The sequence below is a fragment of the Parasteatoda tepidariorum genome, chromosome 11 (assembly GCF_982258835.1).
Source record: "Parasteatoda tepidariorum strain Cologne lab strain chromosome 11, Ptep-v5.0, whole genome shotgun sequence".
Classification (NCBI taxonomy): domain Eukaryota; kingdom Metazoa; phylum Arthropoda; class Arachnida; order Araneae; family Theridiidae; genus Parasteatoda; species Parasteatoda tepidariorum.
The window spans coordinates 55,231,436-55,238,322 of record NC_141765.1 but is presented as its reverse complement, the minus strand read 5'-3'; positions in this window follow the sequence as shown (position 1 = coordinate 55,238,322).

Sequence of the window (6,887 nt, the reverse complement as noted above, 5' to 3'; positions counted from 1 at the left end):
TTACACTAGGGTGCACTGCAGGCTCTTTACCGTCTCTACTTTCGGGTTATTGTTTCCGGTGCATTTTGAAGCCATTTGACTCGCAACGTGATCATTGTGTTTTGAGACTCTCTTGAGTAGTATATCTTGTATTTCTGTATTTGTTACCTGGTGTTATATATTTTACTATAATGGCAACACCTCTCTTACTGTTTGTAATTTGGCAACACTGAGTTGTTTACATCCTACTGCAATCCGGATCATTCATGTACTAAGGGCCTCCCTGGCCGAGCGGTATCGCCTGCCAAACGCTCTGTTTAGCCTGGAGGTGGCAGGTTCGAATCCCGCCGTAAACCTGGATGTATTCTTTGTGATGTCCTTCTCTGTATTGTGCTATCTGTCCTTCTACTTGACAAAGGTTTATAAGCCTTAATTGAGCGCACAAGCCTGCAAATGTATGTTGTATCAATAAACCAACCATGTACCAAAAACATTATGCGTCTTTTTTTGTTGATTAAAGTTAAACCTTATCTGTTTATTTTACTCTATCAATATATAACAGTTTAATCAACAAAATAAATATCTTATCATATGCTTATAAACATCGTTTTTCTTTTCCCATGGAGCAATTGCTAAACCCCAGAGCGTTTTGATATGGACCCCACGTGTTCGGGTGCAGAAACCAAATGGAGACATTGGAAACGGACTTTCGCGAACTTTGTTACCAAAATATCTAATGCTACCGAAGAAGGTAAGATTTCGCTCTTATGCAATTACATCTCCGCGACTGCATTTTTAAGTATCAACGATGTGGAAGGCTATGACGATGCTATATCTACCCTGGACTCTCTATATATTGTACGTCGCAGTGAAATTTTTACTAGACATTGTTTAGCCTCCAGAGGTCAACAAACAACAGAAACAGTTGGAGAATACTTACAAAACTGAAAACAACACAACAAGGATTGTGATTTCAAGGTTATCATAGGAGAACAATACAAAAACGAGTACGTACGTGACTCATTTATTCGGGGCCTAAAAAGCGCTCGCATCCGGGAACGGCTGCTGGAAAACACAACAATAAACTTAAATGATGCTCTTGATCAAGCTAGATCTTTGGAAATGGCAGAGTGCACTCAGCATCTTATCTGACAGTACAGACACCAGTGCACACAGCTGCGAAAGAAACTAGGTCCCTTTCTGAAGGAAATACTTTACAGGAGCAAGAACTCCTTCCTTGCTACCGCAACTCCATAACGATCGAATGCTTGTTTTTTCTGTGGAAATGATCGCCACCAACGAAGCATCTGTCCTACAAAGCATGTAACCTGTCGTAATTGTGGCAAGAAAGGACACTACCAACGAGTATGTAAATCAAAACAACAGCGTAATACAAGCGAAGAAGGGACATTTTGCACACATCTTAGCCTCACTTTCAGCCGCTGCACCTAGTTGCCTACAAAAGTCGTTAGCTACAATGACTGTTAATGGTGTTAAACTTCAAGCTTTAATTGACACGGGTAGCTCCATCAGCTTTATAAACTCCCGTCATATAACAATATGCCAGCTTAAACTAGTACCATATCTTGGTAAGATCACAATGGCCAATTCTGCAATTGCTGGACGTTGTATCGTGAGCATTGAGGTCAAAGCTCATCGCTATGAAGGGATAGAAATTCTAGTCATGAAAGACTTGTGTGCTGACTTCTTAATCGGGCATGGCATCCTAAAACTTCACTCCTCATTGATTATCAACTTCGAGGGAAGCAAACCTCCACTGGAAATATGTTCTTTAGCTTGCTAATGTATAGATCCTGTATCTTTGTTTGCCAACTTAACTGCAGATTGCTGACCAAGGATCACCAAGACCCCAAACCTCGCAGCTTTTGAACACGGACGGTGACGTCACTATTCCCCGGAGTCTATTCTATACCACCGTCCGATAGTAAAACAAATTCCAAACCTCGCAACTCCCGAAGAGAGCGGTGAAGGGAATCCCAGCCCTCGAACAAAGGTTCGGACCCTCCCCCTAGGAAGTGACGTTTTGTATCGATAGTTATAGGAAAGTGACCAATGGCTTTTGTTTATCCTTTAATCGTTCTCCCTTCGCTTAGGGGTCGTGACCTCAATCCCAGAGTTTACAGTGTTCTTTCAGAAAGAGAATGTATTCTTCTTTCATTTTGACAGTTACATACATAGTCTAAAATAAATATCTACATATTTTAATCTTTGATCTTTCTTCAAGAATTTAATATGTAGTATTCATTTTAAACTTGTTTGCATTATTGTATTTATTATTAGAGAATCGATTTACTTATAACTATATTTACTAACAGTTTGCCAAAAAAAAGAAATATTCTTAAAATAAAAAATAATACGTCAAATAATACAAATCCAATACATCTTTATTTATTACCTTTTCTAAAAATCACACTTTGAATGTTGTTTTAAATATATGTAATTGAGTCAATCAGAAATTTTATCACTAGATTATGAAACTTTGGAAATTATATGCATATTATCGAGTGCTTTTAGATTTAAAGAACTAATGATTAATAAAGGTTATTTAATTTCACAAAATTTTGCAATTTTCTATTTTTACTTATTTTATTATTTATAAAATTTTTATTATATTTATGATTACTTCATTACCTTCTATTATTTATAATTATTATTTTTTTTTATTATTTGCAATTGATAAAATGTGTAGCTTTATACTTTATAACACTAAAATCTTTTAGTTTTAAAGCTACAATAAGTATCAAAATAACGCGCAATAAATAAACTTTAATAAATCGGTAGAATGCATGAAATAAACTTTAAACTAGCATTTTTTAAATAATTGTTAGTTTAAATAATCTTAAAAAAAATTTGCTTTACAATTTTAAAAGAAACTGCTCTTTCAATTTTTCGCTTTCTTTTTTGTTATGATTCCTCTTTTTTTTTCTTTTTTTTTCGCAATTGCAGACTTATAGATTTTAATAACTGTAAGTTATTTTTTCAAGAAAAACATTATTTTCTTCTTTTTTATAATATTTTTTTTAATAAATTACAATTCGCAACTCAAACAATGCAATATTTATTTTTCAAATTTAATAATTTATCTCTTTTTTGCAAATGGTATTTTCAATCGTTATGTTATATTGAACTAGATTTGGAAAAAAATTCTCTGCAATGAATTTTTCGCCTTACATTACCCTCTTACATTAAACCCAACTCAGAAGACAAGGATGCCAAGTAGTTGTACTTTATTTAAGAATTTCATGCTAGAGTTATTAGTTACACAATTTCACTATTGTCGTTCTAACCATAAGGGCAGTTCGTGATTTTTATTATATCACAAATTCGTTTTTAAAGTTTAACTCGTTACAAGTATTTTTAATACTTTCAATTAAACACATTTTCAATTTCAAAATGTTCTCAATTGTTTTTATATTTGATGCTGGATTTTATTTTTTTTGCCTTATCATTTACCATTGTGTATGTAAATAAATTATGAAAAAGTAATTCGGAAAAATATTTGTTTTAAGTGCCACATAAATTTGTAAGAGACTTTTTGAATTAGAATTAATTGCATCAATGAGGATAACTTAAAATATTATTCGAATAATACCAAAAAAAGATTAGTATAATAATTACCAATGAATACAGATAAAACAGAATATATTAGTTAATATTTAAAAATTAATAATACTTAGCAAATTATTAATACTTAACTAATATTTATAAAAAAAATCTCAAAACAGAGAAAACAATTATGCTTGATTTTTTCTCTCCCTAAAATTTGTAATACTAACAACAAGTATTTTCAAAAATTCAAATGTCAAACAACAGCTTAAGAAATAACTAAAAAGTTTTCTTTAGTCTAGAATTTTTTTAGTACAATTTTTAAACAAAATATTTAAAACAACGTGATATTTTTTAGAAATTTTTTAATGTTTATTTTAACAATTTTTTTTTCATAAAATATTATATAATTTTTAAAAAACAAATTTTTGAGTATATTTCGATGTCATAATTATAAGACTAGAAATATAAAAAAAATTTTCTTGGAATATTGAGAACAGGAAAATTCAGCAACTTTAAAACAATTAATTCAAAAACAATTTTATTAAAAAAGTTTTCTTTCTTTATATTCCGGTCTTTTTATTATGCTCTTATATGGAATCCAACTCAGAAGACAAGGGTGCCAAGTTATGAGAACTTTGTTAGAACTTTTGGGAGTTAGAACTTTTAGTTATACATTTCCATTGTACAGCAATGGAAAATGGTCTAGCCATAAGGATTATTCGTGATTTTATTTTATCACAAATTAGTGTTAGTAGTTTAGCTCGATGCAAATATCAACTAGTTTTTATTGCACACATTTTTAAGAACAAAATTTTCTCAATTGTTTTTCTGATTGACGCAGGATATTTTTTTCTTATGATTTACCATTCTGTATATAAATAAATTATGCTAAAGCAATTCAAAAGAAATTCTCTCTTTTTACACGTCGCGAAAATTCGAAAAAAGCTTTTTGAAGTAGAATTAATCGCATACATTAAGATAATTTAAAGTATTACTTGAATAAAAACATAATAACGCTAGTTTAATAATAACAAATAAATATAAGTGAATATCTTTAGAATAACTTAGCTGATACTTAATGGAGAATCTCGAAACAGAAAAGAAAATAAGTTTTTTTGCCACCCTAAAACTTATTACTTACCATTTTATTAAAGGAGTTATTATTTTAAAAAGATCAAATGTCAAACAGAAGATTAAGAAATAACTCTAAAACGCTTTTCTTATTCAATTGCTTTTTTAATGCTATTTCTAACAAAAAAAAAATTTAAAAAAGGTGATTTTAGAATTTTTTTAATCTTAATCTTAACAAATTTTATTCCTAAAAATAATAGATAATTTTTCAAAAAATAAATTGTCGAATATATTTTGGCATTATAGATAGATATAAGAGTAAAAATATCTTTTTGTCTTAGAAAATAAAAGATGAAATTTTCGCATTTAAAGTAAGAACAGAAAAATAAAAAAAATAATAAAAATGTTTCTTAATTATGCATCTAAATTTAACTGCAACTTAACAATAATTCAAAAACGATTATATAGAAAACATTTCCTCTCTTCATATTCCATGCTTTTTATTACCCACTTATATTCTACCCAACTCAAAAGACAAGTGAAAATAAATGAAATTATGCTTCTTAATTATGCATCTAAACTAATCAACTACTTTATAAAAATTACAAAACCGATCATATTCTAAAAACTTCAGTTCTTTCAAATCTCTGATAGAAAATTGCATAGCGGATTAAAAATAAGCATACAATTTATAATAATTCTTATTTAAATTTTATACAATTTAGTTATAGTAATCTTTTTTATTTATTTGGCACTAATCTCAGTCATAACTCACCAATTTTTTAAAGAAAAAAATTCCATTTTTTTTCTGCAGATATTTTGAAAATATTACGAGGTAATTAAAATAAAAGTTAATAAAAACATGGCAATAATTATACTAAACATATTATGGCTAAGAATACACAAAAATTTGGAACAGAAAAAATGTTCACGTTTTATTTAAAGTCGTGCAAGATTATTATAGATTTTATTCTAAGTTTTGCTAGAAACCGAAACTAATTATTTAATCCATTTATTATTTGAAATGATAAATTTGTGAGAGAAAAAATTATGTCTGAAATATATTCATAAAATATCTAGGTAAATGATTATAAAAAATCATAAAATATCTGGGTAAAAATTATCTTTGAAATTGGAAATCTAATTTAATCCCAGCGTTAAACGCATCCTATTCGAACGTTCGAATCGCTTTCACCAGCAAATTGTTAGGTGAAAGCTTTCCGATAGATGGGAGGAAAAATGAAGATCGCAGCCCGTTAGCAAAATCCGTTCGAAAGCGCGAGGTTTCAGGTTTTCCCTAGGAGTAGAAAAGTGACGTCAAAGTGACGTCATTTTTCTCTTCCTAGCTCGTTCGAAGTCTGCGAGGTTTGAGCTCCAAGTCGAGACGACACACTATAGAAGACCAACAGTTTATTGGGGCAGAAGTTAGACGACTGATAATGGTGCATGCACTCTTTAAAATCTATAGCTGTTGTTGTTCTCATCCCCATGACCAGCAGAGTTAGATCAGGTCCATGAGCGCGTTCACTCTGAGAAAGTCTAGCACCAACAAGGCAGCTTGAACCAGGTCCAGCAGAGCACTTAGTGCAGATTTCGAAGTGTTTATTACCATCATAATAAGTCATTGATAACAGATGTACACTGAGGAAACGAGTAATGGCAGTTTGTTCTCGTCTACTGCTGCCCCGAGTCAAGAAGCCCCCTGGGCACCTACTCTGATACCATTAGAATACCGGCGGAACAGTCCAAATGACCATATTCTTTGCTTTACATTTAGAAAAATGCTCCAAGTAAGTGAGAGGAGCGACAGTCGTAATGGCCTCTTCTGCTCTGGCCAAACCGTCAGCAATCTTATTTCCAGCTATATCGACATGCGACGGAATCCACTGAAAGTGGATCCGATGAGAAAGGGAAAGATGTTTTAGTTTCCTGAGAATGTCAGCACCAATACTGTCCCTGACATTATGCCAATCGATCAGGTGCTGGATAGCACTTTTACTATCCGAAAAGATCCAGATATCAATAAACCGCGAAAGCGACATAATAGAGTCCAGACCCTCAAGAATTGCAATAAGTTCGCTTCGGAATACTGAGCAGAAGTCCGGATTTCTTCTCTTGATTTTTATTTCCTGATCCCGAAGTTTAATATAGATGACACTGCCAGATCTGTCACCATCAAGTCTACTGCCATCTGTATACAACTGAACAGCGTCCATGGGGACACTGTTAATTTTTTCAAGTGCTATCTGTTTCATATAGCACGTCAA